This window comes from Nycticebus coucang, chromosome 18 (genome assembly GCF_027406575.1).
Source record: "Nycticebus coucang isolate mNycCou1 chromosome 18, mNycCou1.pri, whole genome shotgun sequence".
Classification (NCBI taxonomy): domain Eukaryota; kingdom Metazoa; phylum Chordata; class Mammalia; order Primates; family Lorisidae; genus Nycticebus; species Nycticebus coucang.
In genome coordinates this window covers 37,827,891-37,854,874 of record NC_069797.1, presented here as the reverse complement: position 1 = coordinate 37,854,874, position 26,984 = coordinate 37,827,891, and the positions used below count along the sequence as shown (strand labels likewise).

Below are 26,984 nucleotides of genomic sequence, written 5' to 3'. Positions count from 1 at the left end.
CAGGGGAATCCAAACTCCAATCTGATACCAAACCCACTTCTTCCCATCCTCTCACTGCCTTCGGCTATAAATATGGAAATGTTTCAACAAAATTATTTTTCATACTTTGCCCTGATAGCAAAGGATGCACATCCCAACCTCTTTTCAGCTTAGCTCACCATAAAAGGCTGGATCAGCGGGCGGTGCCTGTGGCTCAGTCGGTAAGGCGCCCCGGCCCCATATACCGAGGGTGGCAGGTTCAAACCCGGCCCCGGCCAAACTACAACCAAAAAATAGCCGGGCGTTGTGGTGGGCGCCTGTAGTCCCAGCTACTTGGGAGGCTGAGGCAAGAGAATCGTTGAAGCCCAGGAGTTGGAGGTTGCTGTGAGCTGTGCGAGGCCACGGCACTCTACCGAGGGTGATAAAGTGCGACTCTGTCTCTACAAAAAAAAAAAAAAAAGGCTGGATCAGAGATCTACTTTATCAGCTATTTCTGATTCCCCCCAGGGAAGTCACAAGACACTATGACAAACACTCTGGAAAGGCAGATACCATTAGTACAAAAAGAACTGAAGATGAGAGGGAAATAAAACTAAACAACTGGGACTGTTACTGAAGTTGGTTATCAGTAAAATAATAATAATAATAATAATAATAATAATAGAACAATGGGATCTGTGCATTCCTGGGATGTGGGCCAGGAGAACACAGAGTATATCGACTAGGTATTTTTTGTTTGTTTGTTTTTGGCCAGGGCTGGGTTTGAACTTACCACCTCCAGTGTATGGGGGTGGCACCCTACTCCTTGAGCCACAGGCACCACCCTCGGTTTTTGCTGTGTTCTCTCATGGTGTGAGTGGTCTAGGTGGAGTTTAATCTGCCCTTTCTCTGTGTTGGGGATGGCTGTTGGAGAAGGAGGCTCTATGATGCACACAGCTTTAATTAGAGATAGGTATATTTTAAGCAATAGCTGTCCTGAATGCTTTTTATCATTTGTTTCTTGTCCTATGGCACTGGCTACACTAACTTTAAGTGCTATGTAGAATAGAAGCAACAACAGCCATCGTCCTTGTCTTGTTCCTAACTGGAGTGGGGTGTTTCCAATATTTTATCATTGAATTAGAGGCCTTAGGTTATGTGTAGTTAGCTTCTATCAAAGTAAAGACCTCATTGCATTTCCCTTCAGTCTTGGTTTGGGAATCTGGATATTGACCATGACATTCGCCAGGCGTGAGGGGTTCTCTCTCCCAGCCAGTGGAAGATCCACATGCCCTGGAGCTATGCAACTGCATTTCAGCCTCTACACAAGTTTGATTCCTTGAGTAGCCCTTGAATTTCTGGTCTTCTTCACCCTCTCTGTAGTTTCTGAATATAAAGTCCTCAGTTTAAGTTTGGGCTTTGCCAAAGACAATGGCCCTGTGCTAAAAAGGATACAAAATCAAGGGGGGATTTTTTAAAGTTTTATTTATTTTATTTTATTTTATTTATTTATTTATTTATTTATTTTTTAAGTTTTGGCTAGGGCCAGGTTTGAACCCACCATCCCCAGTATATGGGGCTGGCACCCTGCTCCTTGAGCCACAGGCACCACCCTTATTTTATTTTTTTATTTTTTGGAAACACAGTCTCACTTTGTTGCCCTTGGTAGAGTGCAGTGGCATCATAGCTCACAGCAACCTCAAACTCTGGGCTCAAGTGATGCCCTTGCCTCAGGGCAAGTAGCTGGGAATACAGGAGCCCACGACAACATCTGGCTATTTTTTTCAGAGATGAGATCTTGCTTTGGCTCAGACTGGTCTTGAACCTGTGAGCTCAGGCAATTTACCTGCTTCAGCCTCCTAGAGTGCTAGGATTACAGGTGTGAGCCACCATGCCTGGCCCTAAAATTCTTTTCTTTTTTTTTTTTTGTAGAGACAGAGTCTCACTTTATGGCCCTCGGTAGAGTGCCGTGGCATCACACAGCTCACAGCAACCTCCAACTCCTGGGCTTAAGCGATTCTCTTACCTCAGCCTCCCAAGTAGCTGGGACTACAGGCGCCTGCCACAACACCCGGCTATTTTTTGGTTGCAGTTTGGCCGGGGCGGGTTTGAACCCGCCACCCTCGGTATATGGGGCCGGCGCCCTACCGACTGAGCCACAGGCGCCTTACCGGCCCTAAAATTCTTTTTTTTTTTTTTTTTTGTAGAGACTGAGTCTCACTTTATGGCCCTCGGTAGAGTGCCGTGGCCTCACACAGCTCACAGCAACCTCCAACTCCTGGGCTTAAGCAATTCTCTTGCCTCAGCCTTCCGAGTAGCTGGGACTACAGGCGCCCGCCACAACGCCCGGCTACTGGCCCTAAAATTCTTAATTTTTGAACAAGGGTTGTCTCACATTCTGCATCATGCCCCGCAAACCATGTAGCTGGTACTGTCAGCGGAAATGGATTGGGCTCCAACACTGCCTCTTCTCTTTGGGGGAACATCTCATTTTTTAGGGAGTAACTCCCTCGGAGAAAAGCTTTCCATAGGAAAATAAGGGTTATTCTAGGTACCTAATGAAGCGTCTCTCGGAAAACAACACTTTATATTTTACAGAATTTATTAGGTCTGGAGAAGTTAAGTGAGGCTGGTAAAGTGGAATGATGATTTGGGATTTTGGAATCAGGAAAAGATCTAGGTTAAAAGCCCTGCTGGACCCTTTCTGAGTTTTTTGGACAAGGTAATGTCTCTGTCCTACTAGTAAAAGCTATGTTGCAGGGGAATTACATTTTCCTTATTGGTAAAATATATGTTTCAGGGAAATTCAACAGATAATTTATGTAAAGTGCCTTTCACAGAGAGTTTGGCACACAGTAGGTGCTCAATCACCATTAATTCTTCCAGCTTTTGGTAGAAGCAACAAAAATTAGCGTACTAGGACTTACAAGCCATGCTGCTACTAATAAAAGAAATAATATGATTTATTTTTTCACTACTATTTGGGGAAAGGCATGTGCTTCATAAATATGTATTGGAAAGTACTTAGCAAATGAGTAGAAATAATAAAAATATGTCAAAGTAAACAGCTCCTATAAATATGTCACTTTGTAGACAAATTAGTGTTTTATTACTACTAAATATTACTGCTTACTGAAAAGGATTTCAGATTACTTGCACAATGGGTACATTATTGGGTGCCTCTACGGAAGGGCATGATAAAGATAAAAAATAGTGATGGTGATAATGCCTAAGGTGGAGGAACAAAGGAGTGTGGGTAAATGCAGCTCTGAGGCCTCCTTGCTTCAACGATATGCACATTAATTTAGCAGTATTCCAATGATTTAGCTGTAATATGGACCAGAGGGCCCAGAAAAAATGATTTCCATGGGATGTTGTGAATCCAGACTCCAGTTTTTGGATCCAATTAGTAGATTAAGTGCAGCCCCTTTTAGAACTGAGCCCTAAGCTTGTGAACTAAGTTTACAAAAAGACTTTTTTAGGTCTCACCCCACCTTTGTTCTGAACCTATTGACTTTCTGTATATGATTCATACCTCGAAAAAGAGAGATGTGGTGGAGAATGCTGTGCCTAAATCACAGCTCACGAATCTAGCTCAGAATTGAAACAATGAATAAGGTCCCAGCATATCAAGAAAAAAGGATTCAGGGCGGCACCTGTGGCTCAAGGAGTAGGGCGCCGGTCCCATATGCTGAAGGTGGCGGGTTCAAACCTAGCCCCGGCCAAAAAAAAAGAAAAAAGGATTCAGAGGGAAAAGGGGAGAAATAAGGTGCCTTTGGGAGGAGGGTGTAAATAAAGTCTCAGAGAGAGGCAGACAAGGCAGAGAATTGCTTCAAGCAAAGGTAGAAAAACAACCAGGTAGAAAAAAGATGGGTACATTTAATTTAGATGTGGGAGGTGTCTAACAGGCCAGGAGTTCATGCATTCCAAGTGGTAGAATTGGTTTCAAATTCCAGTTTTGACTTTTTCTAACTTCATGGCTTTGGGTAAATTACTTAATATACATGTCCTCATTGATAACACAGGAATAATAGTACTCAATTTGCTAAGCTATTGTGAAGATTGGAAATAGTATTTGTAAAGTGATAGAGTCTGGTATATATAAGTGATAGTATTTTTACTTAATTATTCCTTATGATATTCCTTATTTTAAAATATAAACTGCTCAGGAAAACTGCAAGGTCTCGATAGGAAACTAAAGCATAAGAAAATTAAGTATCATGGGAGTGGCGCCTGTGGCTCAGTTGGTAGGGCACTGGCCCCATATACTGAGGGTGGTGGGTTTGAACCTGGCTCCGGCCAAACTGCAACAAAAAAAATAGCCAGGCGTTGTGGCGCCTGTAGCCCCAGCTACTCGGGAGGCTGAGGCAAGAGAATCGCCTAAGCCCAGGAGTTGGAGGTTGCTGTGAGCTGTGACGCTACAGCACTCTACGGAGGGCGATAAAGTGAGACTATCTCTAAAGAAAAAAAAGAAAATTAAGTGTCACTAGACACCAGTTAAAGAAGGATTTGAATTTGGGCGGCGCCTGTGGCTCAAGGAGTAGGGCGCCAATCCTATATGCCGAAGGTGGCAGGTTCAAACCTAGCCCTGGCCAAAAACCACACACACACAAAAAAAGAAGGATTCAAATTTATATTGTTTTCATGGTGAGGCATCTTCTGAGCTCAAGCTAGCTAATGATCTCTATGCTACCCTGCTGCTGCCTTGTAGTTTTACCAAACTCTTCAACGTGCGTTAGCTCGTTTGATCTCCATACCAACCTGCATTTCTGGGATGAAGAAACTGGAGGAGAGGTACACAGATGTTGAAAGGCAGGGGAGGGCTCCTTGGCAGAGTCATTTTCATTCTACCACAGTCTTCCTCAGCAATTTCCTCATTTTCCTGAGAAAAAAGTAACTAATCCCAGGGATTTAGACCGGGAAATGCTAGAAAAGTGTCAGAGAGTGATGGGACAAGCATGGGTCCTGATGCCCTTGCAAACCTGGTTTCTCATACCTCCCAGCTGTGGGACCTTGAATAAGCCAGGGAACACTGATGGGCCTGGGTTTCTTCAGTTGCAAACTGGGGAGCCATTGCCTGCTCATAGCATTGTCAAGAGAAACTATGGGATAAGAAAGCGAGGCAACTTTAAAAATTTTATTATGAAACGAGTTTGGAAGATATTAAGAGACTGCTCAAGATCACCAAGCCGGACCTGGACCCTTTACTCCCTCGGAGAGTTCTGAGACCGAGGTTACTGCAACCAAGGTAACCTGGAGGGGCCGACTCTGACATTGGGGTGTCCACCGTCAGACCCAACCGGGGCTCCGCCAGGGGGCGCGCGCGGAGGCCGCGCTCTAGCCCGCCGCCCGCCTTGCTCCTCTCTATGGTGGCTCGGGCGCGGCGGGAGCGGAGGCGCGCTCCCGAGAGGGGGCGGGGCCGAATCGGGGCGGGGCCGCGCGAGGGGCGGGAGCTGCCGGGCCGGGTAGGACGGACTGGGGTTGGGTGGGGGGGCGACTTCCTGGGGCTGTCCGTGAGGATGTCGCGACGGTCCCCGGGTACCCCTCAGCCCCGGAGACGCCGCCGCGGCGGAGTCCGCAGCCTCCCTGCCTGAGGCGTCCGCGGCCCGGATCCGGCCCCTCCCCTCTCCTCCCCTCCCAGGCGCGGGCCGGGCAGGCGGCCGCGGCAGGTGAGGAGGCGGCGGCGCTGGGGTCCGAAGGACGCACGGCCCGGGGTGGGGCCCAGGGGAGACCAAGGGGGCCCTTCTGGCGCCGGCAGACTGTGATCTGGGTGCTCTTCTGTGTGGGGCGCGGCCTGGGACTCTCTGCCTTACAGGAGATGGGGGAAGCCCCTTCCTTGTTGGCGGTCTCCTAATTCAGAGCAACCTACACCTGTCCTATAAAAGTCCGCTTAAAGAAAGCATTTCATTCTTAGCGGCGGTAGCAGGAGACATGTGTCCTCAACTATCCCCACGCGCCTTGTAGACGGGCAGGTCCAGTTGGCTCGTGGGAGAAAAGTGCTCTTTATACAGCAGAGGAAACTGAGGCAGGTCCTCAGCGGCCTGCCTGTCCCACAGTGGAGGAGCCCTGTGTGCTCCTTGGAAGATGGAGGCGGCCGGAGGAAGAGAGGTTTGGAGTTTGGAGGTTTCATGGATAAGTTTGGAAATGCGGTTCTCCCCCTAGGGTCCACTATTCTTCTCTTAGGAGTTGTCCTACGTTATCGATGCCTGTGTAATCGCCGCTGAGCGGCAATGGTCAAGGCGGAGAGGGAAGTGGGGGCCCCTCTTCAGCAGGCTGCCCAGGAGACATTTGACCAAGCGTGGGGATGACCGGCCAGACTAGGGGAGCCGAGAGCCTTCGCTGGCATCTGCCTGCTCAGAGCTTAATTTCAGGCTGGCAGAAGAGACAGCAGCATGTTTTCTCCTGCTTGTTGGTCTGTTATTTGTTCTAAGGAAGCGTGTATCACGCACCTCCCAGCGTCCCACAGGGAAGGATTATTGTTAGTTTGGAAATAGGGCTTTACCCACAACTGTCAGTTTGCACCCTGGTTAAAGGCCAGAGTGACGTGATGAATACACACCCTGGGTGCATGTAGCCGCCTGAGAAAGCAGTAAGTTCCGTATGTGTGCCTTTGGTGGTTTGGAGGACAGAGACACTTCCTGTTAATACAACTGTTTGGGGAGCCTCGTGGTTCTCCCAGTGAGTTCAGTTTACTGAAATGTGGACAGGGCTGCCCATTTGTTTTATCATTCTAGGAAAAGTAGGCAGGGGACCTGGTGCTGGGCTGAGTTTGTATACCTAGTTCTAGGATTGTAAGCTGGCCATATTTTCTTTGTGTTCAGGGGATTTCAGGTTTGACCGCTTTATCCTTTTCCCTCATTGCATTCTCATTCACCTTCAAGGAAACACATGATGGCAAACATTTCTGGAACTTTATATTTCCTAATTCTAGATTTCAGAGTACAATTCCTCTGTTAGTTTATTAGGAGGTGTTCAGAAGAGCAACCTACACCTGTCTTGTGTTTATTTTTTTGGAGGTGTTATTTTCTTTTTCTTTCTTTTTTGAGACAGAGTCTCACTTTATCACCTTGGTAGAGTGCCTTGGCATCACAGCTCACAGCAACCTCCAACTCCTGGGTTTAGGTGATTCAGCCTCCGGAGTAGCTGGGACTACAGGCGCCTGGCTATTTTATTGTTGCAGTTTCGCCGGGGCTGGGTTTGAACCCACCACCCTCGGTAGATGGGGCCAGCACCCTACTCACTGAGCCACAGGTGCCGCCCTGGAGCTGTTTTTTTTTTATTTTTTATTTTTTGTAGAGACAGAGTCTCACTTTATGGCCCTCAGTAGAGTGCTATGGCATCACACAGCTCACAGCAACCTCCAAGTCCTGGGCTTAAGCGATTCTCTTGCCTCAGCCTCCCGAGTAGCTGGGACTACAGGCGCCCGCCACAACGCCCAGCTATTTTTTGGTTGCAGTTCAGTTTGGTATGAACCCGCCACCCTCCGTATATGGGGCCGGCGCCTTACCGACTGAGCCACAGGCGCAGCCCATATTTTCTTAAATTTGAAAATGTTTGGGTATGGTGTGTAACAATGGGTATTAAAATTTGGCAGGGCTATCTAATAACTTGATTGTGCTTGAAGATATGTGATCTGAGATACACATACACATTTTAATGTCTATCTAATCAAAGACCAGTCCACTAAAACCCTTCATAGTCATCAGATAGACAGCTGTTATCCTGATCAATTTCCATTGGGAACAAGGGTTGTAAATAACTCTAAATCAACCAATTTAACCAACTTCTAAAACAATATGCTTAAAAAGGGAAAGCTGTTTTCAGAAAGCTTAAAAATTAGTTTCAAACTTTCTCATGGCCAAGCCAATTGACATAACTCTTAACTCTGTTTAATACCGTCTAATAGGAACAACTCTTTAAGGGCTTGTAAAGTAGAAATGGAAATTTTGAGCATTTTCAGTGACCAACATTTAATAAGACAAAGGAACGGCAACACTAGGGCACAGTTTCTTTCCTAATTACATATGCATTGTGATGTTAAATACAGGCATACCCATCTGTATGAGTGTCAAGCCTAAAACTGAAAACATGTATATAAACCTAAGGCATTGTTGGGGGGATTAATTAAACCTTGACTTTTATTCTTGTAATAAAACCTTTAATACTGCTATTGTTTTGGTGATAGAGACTTTTGTACCAAGTTCACATTGCCATACTGTTTACATTTGGGGGGAAAGATTTAACACCTTTGCACCTTGTAATCTCATGCCCCTGCAATTCAGAGTTAAGATACAGAGTTTAATGAGAACACATAGTTTGCATTGCTATTGGTGAAGTCTTTAGGGAGGAGCTGCTTCTGTATTATTGTTGTTTGGTAGTTATTTCTGGTTTGGTGATGATAACTGGTTATTATTTTTTTGGCTATGTGGAGACAATCTTTTAATGTACACAGACTCCCATTTCTTTTCTTTTTTTTTTTTTTGTAGAGACAGTTTCACTTTATGGCCCTAGGTAGAGTGCCATGGCATCACATAGCTCACAGCAACCTCCATCTCTTGGGCTTAAGTGATTCTCTTGCCTCCCAAGTAGCTGGGACTACAGGTGCCTGCCACAACACCCAGCTATTTTTTTGGTTGCAGTTCGGCCGGGACCTGGTTTGAACCCGCCACCCTCGGTATATGGGGCCGGCACCCCACCGACTGAGCCACAGGTGCCGCCCCAGACTCCCATTTCTTTAATGGGGAAATGGTCTGATCATTTTCTTGATTTGTGACTTTATATCAGATACTGAGTTTTAAAATCCCAAAACTAGTTAGGCTCTCGGTAGGATACCTTGTTATATCACACATAAAAGCCATCTCAAGTAGAAATTGGCCTCGTGTGTTGAAAGACACCTGCTCTCCTTGTTTCCAGGATTTAAGGTTGCCGTGGGTCAGGACAGCGGTCATATCTAATCCTGTTATGCCAGATTTAGGTTAAAACCATTATCCTTTCTCTTCATTAAGACTGTCATGAAGTTCCTCCTTTGCTTGTCTTATTCAGGTTGAATATTCCACATTTTTGTTGTATTTGGGCTTGTTAACATTTTGGATCGGAGCTAAGCAGTTAGTTATGAGTCCTGCATGTTTTTAAACATTTTCTCTTTTCAAAGCAAGCATAAAATCTGCATTTCCTTGGGGGGAAATCAGGTTTTTGAATCTGATAGTAAGACAAAAGCTAGTTTTTACTAGTAGGAAATCTTTGTTAATCTTTATTTTCTAGTTTTTCTAGTATGATGACTAAGTGACTGGTAGTGAAAGATGATCTACTGGTCCTGGGAGATCATAAAGTCTCCTGAGTCAAAGAAAGGTCACTTTGTATTCAGTACAGCTTTTGGCTTTTAAGGATGTTTTATTGTAAGGAGTTCCCAAAAGCCAGCGGCTCCTAGAAAGATTAGGCACCTGGCTGTTTTTGAGTCACCTTGGTGTTCTTTTAAGATGTAGATTTCTCAGCCCCACCTCCTGGTGATCTGATGGAGTGGGTAATTGACGGTCTGGAGGCTACATTTAAAAAAACTCCCTTGTATTTAGGATTTCTTTTTTTTTTTTTTTTTTGTAGAGACAGAGTTTCACTTTATTGCCCTCGGTAGAGTGCCGTGACATCACACAGCTCACAGCAACCTCCAACTCCTGGGCTTAGGCGATTCTCCTGCCTCAGGCTCCAGAGTAGCTGGGACTACAGGCGCCCGCCACAACGCCCGGTTATTTTTTTTGTTGCAGTTTGGCTGGGGCTGGGTTTGAACCCGCCACCCTCGGCATATGGGGCCGGCGCCCCACTCACTGAGCCACAGGTGCCTCCCAACTTTTTTTTTTTTTTGGCCGGGGCTGGGTTTGAACCTGCCACCTCCGGCATATGGGACCAGTGCCCTACTCCTTGAGCTCCTTGAGGCCACAGGTGCCGCCTATTTAGGATTTCTAAGAAGCTCCCTAAGTGCTTCTGAAAGCTGAGTTTGGGAACCACTGTTTATGTCCTTGATACTAAAAAAAAAAAAATTATCTCTTCTATGATATTATATATTCCAAAGATCCTTATGGAATTTTGAAAATTTGGGTTCAGTTCACTTTTTCTTTCTTTAATTTTTAAATTGAAATTGTATGTATTGAAATTCTTTCTAATTGGTAGTCCCTCCAGTAGCCTCATTATGTTATCCAGGATGTTTGATTTTCTAGAATCTCCCATTTCCTAGTCATGACAGATAACAAAGAGCTTTTATAACTTTTATGTAAATTGAAATTGTTTTACTGCTAGGCACCCGCTGGTGTATTATCTATCAGGAGTCATGTGGGAGGTTTTTTTGCTCAAAGTAGCTTGGTTTATCTACTGAATGGACAAATGACTGATAATGTGGAAACAACTGGAGGTCTGAATAGGTAGTGGAAGCTAGTTGTGTTGGAAGGGAGAGATCCCTAGGTATTCTCTGTAGAATTTTAAAATAAAGTCTTGTTAGTTTTATTTCCCACACAGCTGAAGCCCTTACTGAAAATAATAAATGCTTAATAAAGTCAATAAAATTTAATCACAAGTCCTTTACTGAGTTCGTGGAAGGAAGACAGATTGCTGAAATTAGAGCCATCTGAGTTGAAGTGAAATCAAGCATGTAGAGACGTAGAGAATTGAAGTTGGGAAAAGCCTAACAGTTTAGGAAATACACAAACCTGGTTTTGAATCCTTGTTCCTTCATTTCCTGGCTGTGCTACCCTAGGCAAGTTAATTTCTGTGAGTTTCATTTTCTTCATCTGCAACATGAAAATAGTATCTGGTAAGATTGTTATGTAGATTAAAAGAGAGAAAATATATTCGTTGTACGTTGTAGGCAACTTGGTAAATGTCCCTTCTCCCACTTTCTCATATGATTTTTTATTCCGTAGGTTTAAGATGTCTTTCTAAATGCAGCCTTCTCTGTGTCTCTTTCCAGGAATATCTACTCTGTCAGCTTTTTTAAAAGAAATTTATGAAAGAGCGAGGACTAAAATTAAGAAACAGAAAATACGGGTAGCAAGAATGAGTCATAGGACAATTAACAACACTTAAAAAAAATTTTTTTTAGAATGAAGTGTTGGCATGTTACTATCTGCCAGAATGAATGAATAACATTATCCAAATTCTACTATATATATTTGGGCTGTAGCCCAGGAGGTGGCCTCACTGAGTAGCACCTGATGCCCATTTCTTTTCTTTTTTTTTTTTTTTTTGTGTTTTTTGGCCGGGGCTAGGTTTGAACCCGCCACCTCCTGCATATGGGACCGGCTCCCTACTCCTTGAGCCCCAGGCGCCGCCCCCTGATGCCCATTTCTTATCTTCTGTTCTCCTTTTTGGTCTCCTTTCTCTTTCCCTTTCTCCTTTTCTCTCTTTGAGGCTGCCCTTCTTTGAACTTGCCAGTCATCTCATAATCATAGGCCAGGCCTCTGGAACTAAAGGGCGAAAGAGGTTGCTGGTTGCTGACACCTGTCTCCCAGCTAAATGAATAGGCTCTTTTGTGTGGAGGATGTTAAGCTGATTAGTAGTATTATACCACATTGGCTTAAAAGGCCTGTTAATGATACAGCATATGTAAATCACTGGGTGATCTAAAACCATTTTGGAGATTAGTTTCTTATGCTATTACTTATTTTTTACATTGAACTTTTATATCATTTGAATTTTTACATCTAAACCATGAGTCCATTTATGGCCTAAACAGGCTAATTTCTTGTCCTATTGATTGGGAATCATGATCTAAAGAAGTGTCTACCCCAGGGGCCTTTATATTGTCTGGCAAATGTCTAACGAGTGTGTAATACAATTAAAGTTTGGTTCACTATGCTGCTGACATAATTAGTTTAATTTCTGCTCTTTATATATTTCTGTTGGCAGCTAGAAAATTAAAATACTAGATGTTGTGTAAAACTGCTTTTCTGAGGGGCGATTTTCCTGTCAGTTGAATGGACTTGGGCCCCAGGGCATGTTTTTTAAGATGTCTTATTCAACTTTCCTGTAATAGTCACTCTATAGAATTAATGTATTAAGACACATAATTAGCTAGTTAAGCATTGTAAGAGACAAAGTTTGGCCTTTTACCCCATGATGTTTTTCCTACATCTTTTTTGAGGCAATTAATTTTTGGAGTCTTCTAAGTATATTACGGTTACACGGGCATGTGTGTTTTTTTTTTTTTTTTTTTTGAGACAGATCCTCAAGCTGTTGCCTTGGGTAGAGTGCTGTGGCACCACAGCTCATAACAACCTCAAACTCCTGGGCTCAAGCGATTCTCCTGCCTCCACCTCCCAAGCAGCTGGGACTACAGGCGCCCACAACGCCCAGCTATTTTTTGGTTGTAGCCGTCACTGTTGCTTTGGTGGGCCCGGGCTGGATTCAAACCCGCCAGCTCAGGTGTATGTGGCTGGCGCCTTAGCCGCTTGAGCCACAGGCACCAAGCCTAGTTTTTTTAGTTTTTCTATTTTTAGTAAAGACATGGTCTCATTGTTGCTCAGGCTGGTCTCAAGCTTCTAAACCAGTGGTTCAGGCACCCACCAGAACGCCCGGCAATTTTTTTTTTTTTTTTTTTTTTGGTTGTAGCCATCATTGTTGTTTGGCGGGCCCCGGGGTGGATTCGAACCCACCAGCTCAGGTGTATGTGGCTGGTGCCTTAGCCGCTTGAGCCACAGGTGCTGCTGCATGTGAACTTTTGAAAAGACAAGAGAATGCAGTGGTTTTCTCTGATAAATTGTACTATTTCATCCCCTTCCCAGATTGTTCTGTTCTTTTTAGGTCTTAGTATTTGCCACCCGACGTGAAAGTGGAAAAGCTGTTACACCTGGTATCCTCTTCACTATTTTTCTATGGTATGTTTTACAGAAATGGTGTTAAGTCTTCTGGAGTGAAATTACTCTCTAGGAGACTTCATGTTTAATAATTTTAATCCACACTTAATTTCCTAAAGGGGCTGGGTGTGGTGGCTTGCAACTGTAGTCCCAACTACTCTTAGGATGGAGGCTGAGACAGGAGGATGACTTGAGCCTCAGAGTTCAGCCTGGGCAACACAGTGAAATCATATCTCAAAAATAGAAAAAAACAATTCTACAGGATTCTTGGAGAGCTGCTCAGTGGGCAGCTGATTTCATAGAGTTGTGACCTGCACAGAATTTTATCTGTTAAGGTTACTAACCTTTTTTTTTTTTTATAGAGACAGTGTCACTATACCGCCCTTGGGTAGAGTGCTGTGGCGTCACACAGCTCACAGCAACCTCTAACTCTTGGGCTTACGCAATTCTCTTGCCTCAGCCTCCCGAGCAGCTGGGACTACAGGCGCCTGCCACAACGCCCGGCTATTTTTTTTTGTTGTTGTTGTTGCAGTTTGGCTGGGGCTGGGTTTGAACCCGCCACCCTCGGCATATGGGGCTGGCACCCTACTCACTGAGCCACAGGCGCTGCCAATTGTTTTTTTTTTTTTAATGCAAAGTGACCTTAGTGGGGCAATTTTCTCCATTGTCCTCCTTTCTAAAAGGATAGGACAAAATGTTGTTCTCTGAGCAGTCTTTTTCAGCTGCCGTTCCCATGTGCTGAATTTGAGCACATTTACGATTTTGGTTTTGTTGAGCTATGTTAGTTGGCATTTTAAAGCTGCCCCCTCTCCAGTGCTGCAGATTAAGCCTACATCTCCTGTTCAGGCTTCCTAGGACAGCCATTTGTTTGCATCAGCCAAATTCTAAGCACAGGGCAAGCCCACCTGGGTTTGAAGTAGTTGCAGCCAGTATGACTTGCTGAAACATTTTAACTGTTTTGATTCTCATTAAAGAAATACTGCCTAGTCATTCTGAAATTTACCGGAAGTTAAGCCAACTGGAGACTATGCTGGTTTCTGAGTGGTTAAAATGCAATTCATTAGTAATCAACACCATTGTTTATTTGCAACTGCTGGATTATGTTAAGCTGTTTTCCTCCTGAATCTTTTTTTCTTAAATAAATGGGGTGTCCTCCTCCTTCACCTCACTCTCTTGTTTTTACTCTTAATTTGCTTTGGAAAATCTTTCTAGTCTTGGCACTGATCATAGGTAATACACACTTAGTGGTCTTTCAATCAATAGATTTTATTTTATTTCATTTTATTTTTTGAGACAGAGTCTCACTTTGTTGCCCTCGGTAGGGTACTGTGGTGTCACAGCTCACAGCAACCTCCCAACTCTTGGGTTTAAGCGATTCTCTTTCCTCAGCCTCCCAAGTAGCTGGGACTACAGGTACCTGCCACAATGCCTGGCTATCAATATATTTAAAAATATATAGGAAAGTTGTCTTCCCCTACACTTTTTGCTAATCTTCCCATGCTTTTCATAATGATTAAGATATCTGCTTGAGGTAGTGCCTTTTGCTCAGTGGGTAGGGCCTGGCCACATACACGAGGCTGGCGGGTTCGAACCTGGCCCGGGCCTGCTAAACAGCAATGATAACAACAACAACAAAAATAGCTGGGCGTTGTGGTGGGTGCCTGTAGTCCCAACTACTTGGGAGGCTGAGGCAAGAGAGTCACTTAAGCCCAAGAGTTTGAGGTTGCTGTGAGCTCTGATGCCATGGCACTTTACCGAGGGCAGCATAGTGAAACTCTTGTCTCAAAAAAAAAAAAAAGATAACCTACTAGAGAAATAACCAAGGGTCATACTCTGTCGACTCCCAGCTTTCTGGGTCTTTTTTTTCTTTTTCCTGAGACAGTGTCAAAATGTTACCTATGGCATCACAGCTAAACAACCTCAAACTCTTGGGCTTAAGTGATTGTCTTACCTTAGCCTCCCAAGTAGCTGGGACTACAGGAGTCCGCCACAACGCCCAGCTATTTTTTTTTTTTCGTAGAGACTGAGTCTCCATCATCCTTGGTAGAGTGCTATGGTGTCACACAGCAACCTCTAACTTCTGGGCTTAGGTGATTCTCTTGCCTCAGCCTCCTGAGTAACTGGGACTACAGGCGCCCACCACAATGCCCAGCTATTTTTTTGTTGCAAAAAAAAAAAAAATTTTTTTTTACTTAAAATAACATATTTATTGGAAATTACACAGGAAATGTAATTTCTTAAAGGCTTTAGTAAGGTTATATGTTACTGTAATAGATCTCAAATTCCAGTATGCATCAAAATCTTCTGAGTGCTTGGAAAAAAATGCAGATTCCTGGTTCTTAGACCAGACAGACCTATAGATTCAAGGTGTTTGGGAATGAAACATGGGATTCTGATGTAGTTGATCTGCAAACCCTACTTTGAGAAAGTTATTTCTGTGACAGTCACACATTTAAAAAATGAGAGGGGGCAAGACATGATTGCAAGAGGGACTTTACCTAACAAATGTAATCAGTGTAACCTGGCTTATTGTACCCTCAATGAATCCCCCCAAAAAAATTATGAAAAAAAAATGAGAGATTGAGAAATGCTTATGTTAGTCAGCTGCCTTTATTTTGTAGAGGAGGAATTTAAGGCACAGAAAAGTAGGGAGACTCAGATTTACCTAGGGTCTCTAAGAGTGAGGGCAAAGGTACTTTGATTCCTTTAGAGCAATAATGACTGAATTGGCACTTCGTGGTATGAAAGTTAGTACTTTTTAAACTGTCAGTGATGAGGGGCCAGCTTTGTAAGGGTCTCTCACGAATCTGTTGCCAGCCATTATTTTTGTAAAATACAAGAAAAATGAGTTCCAGAAAAATCATGTCCTTAGATGTCACGGCATTGTCAAAGTGTGGTAAACGTTTCTCAGTGCTTCCAGTGATTTTCGGTGTTTATCTTGACATGGATGGACCGCCAGCAGTCTGGCACACAGGCTTTCAATAGCATTGTTCTAGGTGGTTCTGGGACATTCCTTATAGGAGTTCTCGACCATTTTCTTATGCCACCTGATTCCTACTCCGGGAGAGAAGTTTTATCACTTGGTGATTTTTTAGGTTAGAACCACAATTTTTTTCATTTTGGCCGGGGCTAGGTTTGAACCCGCCACCTCCGGCATATGAGACCAGCGCCCTACTCCTTGAGCCACAGGCGCCGCCCAGAACCACAATTTTTTTTTTTTGTAGAGACAGAGTCTCACTTTATGGCCCTTGGTAGAGTGCCGTGGCATCACACAGCTCACAGCAACCTCCAACTCCTAGGCTTAGGCGATTCTCTTGCCTCAGCCTCCCAAGTAGCTGGGACTACAGGCGCCCGCCACAACGCCCGGCTATTTTTTTGTTGCAGTTTGGCCGGGGCCGGGTTTGAACCCACCACCCTCGGCATGTGGGGCTGGCGCCCTCCCCGCTGAGCCACAGGTGCCGCCCCAGAACCACAATTTTTAATACATATTTAGGGATTGGGTGAGGAATATTTACCTTTCATGTATTTAAGAATAAATTGATGGAACTTGAATTTGGCATCTCTATCATAGGATAGAATATTACCGTTTTTTGATTAAATGCTAGAAAGGAGTTTTGTTAGTTTTTTGTTTGCTTCTTTTTTTAAAGACAGAGTCTCACTTTGTCACCCTCAGTAGATTGCTGTGGCATCAGAGCTCACAGCAACCTCAAACTCTTGGGCTTAAGTAATTCTCTTGCCTCGGCCTCCCAAATGGCTAGAACTACAGGTCCCCGCCGTAACGCCTATTTTTTGTTGCAGTCGTCATTGTTGTTTAGCTGTCCTGGGCTGGGTTTAAACCCACCAGCCTTGGTGTATGTGGCTGATGCCACAACCACTGTGCTATGGGCATGGAGCCTTGTTTGTTTGTTTTGTTTGTTTGTTTGTTTGAGACAGAGTCTCACTCTCTTGCTCTGGCTAGAGTGTGGTGGCCATTGTATGCTCACAGCAACCTCAAACTTTTGTGGTTTTTTTTTGTGGTTTTTGGCCGGGGCTAGTTTTGAACCTGCCACCTCCGGCATATGGGACCGGCGCCCTACTCCTTGAGCCACAGGCGCCGCCCAACCTCAAACTTTTGAGCTTGAGTAATCCTCTTGCCTCAGCCTCTCAAGTAGCTGGGACTACAGGCACCTGCCATGATGCCCGGCTAGTTTTTCTGTTTTTTTTTTTTTTTAAGAGACAGAGTCTCTTGTAGAGACAGAGTTTCACTTTATTGCCCTCGGTAGAGTGCCGTGGCGTCACACAGCTCACAGCAACCTCCAACTCCTGGGCTTAGGCGATTCTCCTGCCTCAGCCTCCCGAGTAGCTGGGACTACAGGCGCCCGCCACAACGCCCGGCTATTTTTTTGTTGCAGTTTGGCCGGGCTGGGTTTGAACTCGCCACCCTCAGTATATGGGGCCGGCGCCCTGCTCACTGAGCCACAGGCGCTGCCCTAGTTTTTCTGTTTTTAATAGAGATGGGGTCTCATGCTTGCTTAGGCTGGACTAGGACTCCTGAACTCAAAGCAATCCACCGGCCTCTGCCTTCCAGAGTACTAGGCCACTACGCCTAGCCTTAGAAAGGAGTTTCCCAAATATTGTAACTTAACTCACAGTTAACAAAGATGCTTAAAGGTGGTAGACAAAAAATACAATTTGGGGACGTGCTGTTTGAGGTACTTCAGTTTGTGTTGCTTTTCTGAAGACTTTTTATAAATAGTCTGTGAAGAAGCATTATTTTGTGTGGTTATAATGTCAAAAATTACTGTCGATTTGGAACAGGAGGAAAAAATCTCTCCATGCATGGTTTTCATCCAGGTTTAGTTGCCTTGTTAGATGAAATGTCAAACTTGATAGATTATTGGAGCTGTTATTTTGTAGTTAAACAATAATGAAACTGTTGGATGTTTTGGGGGAACACTGCTGCCTGTGTTTGGACTTTGCAGTGGAGAAAGTTTCAATTGTTCAGAAGCAGTACTGATTAGAAAATGCAGCTTCTGTGGCTCCTAACACAGCTGTCTAAATTACTAGCTAACATTGGGGCCTTTGGACAAGCATTGCTTAACACTTTTGGAAACAATTTATGTTTCTGATGCCAGAAAATGTCTTTGGTTGTTCCCTGAATAGTTGAGAAAACCAGAAATGGGAGAAAGGTATTACATGTGTCTAGGTCAGGGGTCCTCAAACTGTGTGGGCCACATGAGGTGGTGTGATTGTATTTGTTCCCGTTTTGTTTTTTTACTTCAAAATAAGGTATGTGCAGTGTGCATAGGAATTTATTCATAGTTGTTTTTTTTTAAACTATAGTCCAGGCCTCCAACGGTCTGAGGGACAGTGAACTGCCCCCCTGTTTAAAAAGTTTGAGGATGCCTGGTCTAGGTTATTCCAGTGAAGTGTTGTGTTTTTTTGCGGTTTTTGGCCGGGGCTGGGTTTGAACCTGCCACCTCCAGCATATGGGGCCGGCGCCCTACCCCTTTGAGCCATAGGCGCCGCCCAAGTGTTTTTTTTCTATAAGCATATCTAGAACAAACTTTTTTTTTTTCTTTTTGACAGGGTCTTACTCTGTTGCCCCGGCTAGAATGCAGTGGTGTCATCATAGCTCACTGCAACCTGAATCTCCTGGGTGCAAGTGATCCTCCTGCCTCAGCCTCCGAGTAACTGGGGCTACTGGTGTGCACCAACATGCCCAGCTAATTTAAGAATTTTTTTTGTATGGATTAGGTCTCCGCTCTGTTGCCCAGACTGGTCTTGAACTTCTGGCCTCAAGCAATCCTCTTGCCTTGGCCTCCCAGAGTACTAGGATTACAGATGTGAGCCTCTGCACCTGACCCATATTTTACCTGTATGAAAATTACCAATAGTTACTGGGTGCTTTCCATGTGCTGGGACTTTGCTATATTAACAACATTTAATTCTCCCGACAATCCTAGGAAGTGCGTAGGTACTATTATCTGTGTCCCACAGATGTGAAAATGGCTGCATAGAGAAAGAAGCTAGGCCAGGTGCGGTGGCTCATGCCTGTAATCCGAGCACTTGGGAGGCCGAGGTGGGTGGATTGCCTGAGCTCACAGTTTTGAGACTAGCCTGAGCCACAGTGAGACCCTGTCTTTAAAAATAGTTGGGTGTTGTGGCGGGCGCCTGTAGTTCCAGCTACTTGAGAGGCTGAGGCAAGAGAATTGCTTAAGCCCAAGAGTTTGAGGTTGCTATGAGCTGTGACGCCATGGCACTCTACTAAGGGCAACAAACTGAGACTCTGCTTCAAAAAAAAAAGAAAGAAGACTCGGCGCCCGTAGCTTAGTGGTTAGGGTGCTGGCCACATACACTGGGACTGGCAGGTTCGAACCCAGCCCTGGGCCTGCTAAACAATGACAACTACAACAACAACAAAAATAGATGGGCATTGTGGCTGGTCCTATTTGGGAGGCTGAGGCAAAGAGAATAGCTTAAGCCCAAGAGTTTGAGGTTTCTGTGAGCTGTGACTCAACGGCACATTACCAAGGGCGACATAGAGAGAGAGACTCTGTCTCAAAGAAGGAAGGAAGGGAAAGGAAGAGAAAGGCAAAGAAAAGAAGCTAAAGAGTAGACCCAAGGCCTCACAGCCTTAAACCAAGTAGTCCAGCTGTTAAGGGTGACCTCTCAACCACTGGGCTACAACTGCCTCACACTCTCACCAGCTCATCTAGAATACTTTTCAAGTAGGTCTTTATACAGGTTCCATTGGGAGGGGTGGCTCGTGCCTATAATCCTAGCACTCTGGGAGGCTGAAGTGGGAGGATTTCTTGAGTTTAGAATAGTGATTCTCAACCTTCCTAATGCTGCAGTCCTTTAATACAGTTCCTGTGGGTTGTGACCCACTGGTTTAGAAGCTTGAGATCAGCCTGAGCAAGAATGAGACCATGTCTTTACTAAAAATAGAAGAACTGAAAAAAACGAGGCTTGGTGCCTGTGGCTCAGGCGGCTAAGGCGCCAACCACATACACCTGAGCTGGCGAGTTCGAATCCAGCCCCGACCCACCAAAACATCAGTGATGGCTACAACCAAAAAATAACTGGGCATTGTGGTGGGCGCCTGTAGTCCCAGCTGCTTGGGAGGTGGAGGCAGGAGAATCGCTTGAGCCCAGGTGTTGGAGGTTGCTGTGAGCCATGATGTCATGGCACTCAACTCAGGGTGACAGCTTGAGGCTCTGTCTCAAAAAAATAAATAATAAAAATAGAAAAACTAGCCCAGGGGCGGCGCCTGTGGCTCTGTCGGTAGGGCGCCGGCCCCATATACCGAGGGTGGCGGGTTCAAACCCGGCCCCGGCTGAATTGCAACCAAAAAATAGCTGGGCGTTGTGGCGGGCGCCTGTAGTCCCAGCTACTTGGGAGGCTGAGGCAAGAGAATCGCTTAAGCCCAGGAGATGGAGGTTGCTGTGAGCTGTGTGATGCCACGGCACTCTACCAAGGGCCAGAAAGTGAGACTATGTCTCTACAAAAAAAAAAAAAAAAAGAAAAAAAAAGAAAAACTAGCCCAATGCCTATAGTCCAGCTACCTGGAAGACTGAGGCAGCAGAATAGCCTGAAGCCAGGAATTTGAGGTTGCTGTAAGCTATGATGCCTGGGACAGCAGAATGACACTCCATCTCGGAAAAAAAAACAAAAAACCAAAAACTCAAATAATCCAAATAGGTTCCATTTCATATAATGCGGACTTAAAATTGTCCTTTTGGACTGGGTGCAGTGGTTCATGGCTCACACCTGTAATCCCAGCACTCTGGGTGCCCGAGGCAGGTAAATTGCTTGAGCTAAGTAGTTCGAGACCAGCCTGAGCCAGAGTGAGACCTCGTCTCTAAAAAATAGTCAGGTGTTGTGGCGGGCACCTGTATTCCCAGCTACTTGGGAGGCTGAGACAAGAGGATCACTTGAGCCTAAGAGTTTAAGGTTGCTGTGAGCTGTGATGCCACAGCACTACCAAGGGTGACAAAGCGAGACTCTGTTTCAAAAGAAAACTATCTTTTCACATATGAGCCTACTGTGTGGAATGTGTACATGTTACCTGTTTTACTAGTTTTCATTTTGTTAGCACCAAAGGATGTTTTGTAGTTTATTCCTAATTCTAAAATTATGTATGTTTAATATATAAGTGGGGCAATCTTATAAGTATATTGGGATAGAGAAGAATTTGTTAGTGGTTTTTTCTTTTTCAGTTTTTTTTTTAGTGTCTTCCTATTTGTCAGTAGGCCTTCCTAACAAATTTACTTCTACCTAAGAAATACAGATGTTGGTGCCCCACAGGGCCTCATGTTGTAAGTGATGTTAGTGGAATAAATGGTGATAGACCATTTTCAATAAGAAGTCCTGATAAGTATAGAAAGTAAAACTTGGTTATCTGGGCTTGAGACAAGTATTCTGCTTTTGGTATGTATGAGGTCCTGGGAGTATGAGCTTAGAGGATCACAGAGGAAGCATCTCCCCCACCCCCACCCCCACACCCATGCACCTCTTCCTCACATTTTAGAGACTGTTATTGAGACTTTTGTAAGAAAAACTATCTTTACTAAGAAGCCTGTCACAAGTGAGGTACCTTTAGAAACTGTATCTTTCACAATTTGTCTAATTGCTGTTGTTTTCAGATGTTTCTGATAACAAGCATTAGAGTTTTTGTTTTGTTTTTTGAGACAGAGTCTCACTATGTCACCCTCTGTAGAGTGCTATGGCGTCACAGCTCACAGCAACCTTAGGGCTCAAGTGATTCTCTTGTCTCAGTCTCCCAAGTAGCTGGGACTATAGGTACCCACCACAGTGCCTGGCTATTTTGTTGTTATTATTGTTGTTTAGCTAGCCCAGGCTGCGTTTGAACCTGCCAACCTTGGTGCATGTGGCCAGCGCCATAACCATTCCGCTATGGGCACCAAGCCCACGCATTGGACTTTTGACTGTATGCTAAGGTAAAATTGCAGTGAGAGTTCATTCTTCCTGGGTTTCTCCTGCGACCTCGCTGTTCCTTTGCTCACAGCTTTGGGGGAACTCACATAAAAATACCATGAGGGATAGGGTACAGGTAAGCCTGAATATATTGCAGGTTAGTTGGGCCAGCAGTAGTGGGGTTTATGTTTAAAGAATCTTTATTCCCTTCCCCAAGCATAGTAAGAGACTGCAAAATAGTATGAAACCTGCTGTATGTTTTTTTCTCTTTTTTTTTTTTTTGAGACAGAGTCTCATTATATCACCCTCAGTAGAGTGCTGTGATGTCACAGCTCACAGCAAACTCAAACTCTTGGGCTAAAGCGATTCTCTTGCCTCAGCCTCCCAAGTAGCTGGGACTACAGGCGCCCGCCACAACGCCCAGCTAGAAACCTGCTGTATTTTATTAAATTTTCACCTTTTCTACTTCCCCATAGCAGCTGGACAGTTGACTAATATAGCACTTTTTTTGAAACTTCTTATTTTGAGATGATTATAGGTTCAAGAAAGTTGTATAATATCAAAACCAGTAAGTTTACGAAGTAGGATGTGCGTGTGTACCTCTGTGCTGTTTTATCACAAGTGTAGATATGTGTAACTGTCGTATCACCACAAAGATCTCCTTGTAGTATCCTTTTATTGTCACATACATCCCCTTACCCACCCACCCCCATCCCACACATCCAGTAATTTTTTCTGTATCTCTGTAATTTGGTTATTTCAGAATGATATGGAAATGGACTCACAGTATGTGACCTTTTGAGATTGGTATTTTCACTTAGCATGACACCCTCCACCCAAGTTGTATGTAGTGGTAGTTTGTTCCTTTTATCGCTGAGTAGCATTCCATGGTGTGGATGCACCAGTTTAACTATTCACTCATTGAAAAGGGCATTTTGTTTGTTGGTTTGTTTTAGACAGAGTCTCACTTTGTAGCCCTTGCTAGAGTGCTGTAGCATCATAGCTCACAGCAATCTCAAACTCCTGGGCTCTCAAGCAATCCTCTTGCCTCAGCCTCCCAAGTAGCTGGGACTATAGGCACCCGCCATAATACCTGGCTATTTTTTTTTAAGAGGCAGGGTCTTGCTCTGGCTCAGGCTGGTTGCTCTTCAACCTGTGAGCTCAGGCAATCTACCTGCCTTGGCCTCCTGGAGTGCTAGGATTACCGGTGTAAGCCACTGTGCCCCTTGAAAAGGAATAGAATTAAGTAGGATAATTTTTTTGAGACAGAGTCTCACTTTGCCACCTCAAACTCTTGGGCTTAAGTGAGTCTCTTGTCTCAGCCTCCCAAGTAGCTGGGACTATAGACGCCCGCCACAACACCCAGCTATTTTTAATATATTTTTTTAAATATATATATATATATATTTTTTTTTTTTGGCCGGGGCTGGGTTTGAACCCGCCACCTCTGGCATATGGGACCGGCGCCCTACCCCTTGAGCCACAGGCGCCGCCCAACACCCAGCTATTTTTTTAAGAGACAAGTTCTCACTCTGGCTCAGGGCGGTCTCCAACTTGCGTGAGCTCAGCCAGTTCACCAGCCTCGGCCTCCCAGGGTGCTTCATTTTTAATTTTAGCTGTTCTAAGAGGTGTTCTATCTGGCTTTTAAGTTCCATCAAATTACTTAGTAGAGCAGATTTGACTGTCAAAGGTAGAAGATTTTTGAGTCTCGTATTCATCTCTGGATGAATCTGCCTCTGTACAGTGTTTCAGTGGTCTGTTGACTTGCTTTTTAACTCCCCTGTTATGGTTTCCTTGGAACAAGGGCTAAGACGAACTCTCTGTACCCAGCAGTAGCTGACAGAACCCTACTGCTAGTATGGTACTGCCAGTGAGGAAAAGCATGCAATTTCAAAACTATGAACTAGCTAATTCTTTAAAATTTGCCTCTGTGGTTATAGCCTTAAATACTCCACATTTGGCTCAGAAAGGCCCTAAAAATGGTTCAAATAGTTCTGTTTTACATTATTTGTCAAGTGGTCTATACCAGAAATAATTAATATGAAATGGTTCTGGACTTCTGGACTATATGTGTTTTGTCTCTCTCTATATGGATGGATGTGTGGTATCTATTATATGTATCTAAATATTTAATATATTCTCCACCTGTTTGCAGTACATTTTTTTCAAATGAATAATGTGTTATGTGCATTTTTTTTCATGTGAATTTGTTATCTAAGCATTTAATACCTGGGACAGAGCTTTGGATTCCTTTCTCTAACCTTTATTCTGTTATAAAAGGGATGAGAGAGGTACTTTGAAAGACCTAAGAAATTAAGTTTTTTTTTTTTTGTTATATAGGTTTGTGTTGAAATACGGTTGTAGTTTTATTAGCTTTAATGCTGGATGTTAGGATGTATCTATCCACTTTATTATAAATAATTTAAGGCTGATTTTATGATGTGATCTCTGGCAGAACCTTGGGGGACGTGAGAACTGTGAACACAATAATCTTCAGAGAATGCCCAGTCCTCTGGGTATTTGTCTACTCATCAGCTGCTTAGGCAGATGGAGCGTTTTCTTAAGTGCTACTGAAATGTGCGGTTCAGGCTTTATTTTGGAATCTCTCCTTCTGTCTTCTCTTCCTCTTCCATTACTTTGATTACCGTGATGGGACATTCAGGCTGCGCAGTCTTTTTTTTTTTTTTTTTTTGTAGAGACAGAGTCTCACTTTATGGCCCTTGGTAGAGTGCCATGGCCTCACACAGCTCACAGCAACCTCCAACTCCTGGGCTTAAGCGATTCTCTTGCCTCAGGCGCCCGCCACAATGCCCGGCTATTTTTTGGTTGCAGTTTCGCCGGGGCCGGGCTTGAACCCGTCACCCTCGGTATATGGGGCCGGGCTTGAACCCGTCACCCTCGGTATATGGGGCCGGCACCTTACCGACTGAGCCACAGGCGCGCCCCAGGCTGCGCAGTCTTATCCTTTTATTTCCTTAGCCTATAGAAGCCAGTTTGAAGACTAACCGTAGGTGAACAAGTAATCTACCAGGCTAGAAATCACCCTTCAAGATGAAACACGTCAGGGCGGCGCCTCTGGCTCAGTGAGTAGGGCGCCGACCCCATATGCCGAGGGTGGCGGGTTCAAACCCAGCCCCGGCCAAACTGCAACAAAAAAATAGCTGGGCGTTGTGGCGGGTGCCTGTAGTCCCAGCTGCTCGGGAGGCTGAGGCAAGAGAATCGCTTAAGCCCAGGAGTTGGAGGTTGCTGTGAGCTGTGTGACGCCACGGCACTCTACCGAGGGCCATAAAGTGAGACTGTGTCTCTACAAAAAAAAATTTTAGGAAGCCTTCAAAGTTGAATTACAGAACCTCTGTTCTGAGAGGATGGCTTCTGGGCGAAGGAAAGATGAGTAATAGGGTAGGAGACTGCTGGTCACTTCTTTGAGGCTTTTAGGTGATGGAGTTTGGGGTTTTTTTGTTGTTGTTCGTTTGGTCTTTTGGAGACAGAGTCTCACTTTGTTGCCCTGGATGGAGTGCCTCGGTGTCATAGCTCATAGCAACCTCAAACTCATGGGCTCAAGTGATTCTCTTGTGTCAGTTTTTCATTTTTAGTAGAGACAGGGTCTGTCTTTTGCTCAGGTTGTTCTGGAACTTGTGAGCTCAAGTGGTCCACCTGCCTCAGGCTCCCAGAGTGCTAGGATTACAGGGATGAGCTACCTGCCTGGCCTAGGTGATGGAGTTTGAATGACCAGGGCCTTTTTCCTGCCCCCTTTTACTTATTTACTTATTTATTTTTGTATTAGCTCAGGAAAAAAATCCAAGAAATAGCCTTGTATAGAAGGTTACACCCATCAAATGCCTCCAAGATTTCTGTTGCCAGGTTTCTGAAATGAGCTTCCCAGGATAGCAATTTGGTCATGTCGCTGACTTTCTTTCTTTCATTCTTGTCATCAGGTCCTCAGGCCTGATGTGTCCTTGCAGCTTTGGATTCTGCCTTTCCCCACCTGCTGTGTCCGTTTTCAATTACTGACGTATAGGAACCTAGTATTTCATTGTGCCTGAGGTAGGCAGTTGCTAGACTCTTGATACTGGATATCTTTTCTGAGCTCTGAAGTATTATGCCATTGTGGATAATAAAGTGCCCACAATTGCATTAAAGAACAGATTCTGGTAAAGGTACCAGTGGAGACTGACTGGGATAGCGTGCCCTGACACAGCTCCGGGGTTGTTTTCCAGCAAAGTGCTGTGAAGTAGGTTGAGCCTCATGCAGTGCCAGTTCCCATATCTGAATGTGAAAGTGGCTTGTTAAAGATTAAAGGGACTGCCTGGTCCTTCTGGCCCCAAGATGGAATGATCTGTGCCATGGCGACAGCCTTTGTCTCCCAGGAGAGGCCATTTTATACAGCAGGTTTGTGCTTCCAAATGTTACAGTGAGCCTGCATTGGCTGATGCTGTGGGGATAAGTTGACATTTGGGTACTCTCAAGATATACGAGCTTTATAGCATCCCATGGTTTGAATTTCTAGGCAAAACTGGCTCATCAGGAAGTCAAAAGCCTATACTTTGAATCAGTGCCTTTGGGGGAGGTTTTCTCCTCTGTTTTATTTGACTATTCTGTTGAGAGTCAAGTGAACTTCAATTTTCATAGCCATAAAATTACATTAAGCCCTTTGTATTGCATCTCAGGTGTGAAAATGTCTCAATGTAACAAGACTGTAGATGACAGCTAAAATCCCTAATAGTAGTTATAATTGTCTCTGGGGGCTTGAAGAAAATAATGGTCCATCCAACAAAGCAAACACAGTTTAATTGTTATGTTCTTTGCATTGAGTGTGAGGGCACTGATATCTAGGACCTGCTCAGTGTGTGACTGTTCAGTTTAGTAGTCTTTGAAAAGAACTCTTTTCATTTTACTCTGAACAGTGCTTAGAGTAGCTGTGACCTGTTTTCTCAAAACACGATCCAAGGTCTTTCTGCTTCACAATTGCTTGGGAGAGGGAAATGCTTATTAAAAATTCAGATGCTAGGGGTTCCCTCCACTTCTGCTAATTGAGAGTGTCTAAGGGACTGGGATGAGAAATGATCATTTTCAGTAAGCACCCCTGTTGATTTTTAAGTACACCTAAAATTGATTCTTGAGTATCCTAAAGTTTGCTTCATTTTTCATGCTTAATTCTGTGATTTATTAGATGACAGTGATTTAGATGACAGATGTTTAGTTGGCATCCATACTGTTTTTCTTAAATATTGAGTACTCTAGTTAAAAAAAAAATAAGTTTATAAGATT

General features: G+C 44.3%; 1 protein-coding gene across 9 annotated transcripts in view; it reads left to right on the top strand.

Annotated features, from left to right (window-relative positions):
* The first annotated feature begins 5,425 nt into the window (after nucleotides 1-5,425).
* Nucleotides 5,426-26,984, top strand: part of RFFL (ring finger and FYVE like domain containing E3 ubiquitin protein ligase) — an 86,524-nt gene continuing 64,965 nt past the window's right edge. For 3 of the 9 annotated variants that reach the window (XM_053570996.1, XM_053571002.1, XM_053570994.1), the window contains exon 1: nucleotides 5,491-5,627. The gene's annotated coding sequence lies outside the window, so the exon portion shown is untranslated. Of the gene's footprint in view, nucleotides 5,628-5,912; nucleotides 6,067-12,795; nucleotides 12,819-26,984 lie in introns of those variants that run through there. The other 6 variants (XM_053570993.1, XM_053571000.1, XM_053570995.1 and 3 more) reach the window with 6 other exon arrangements.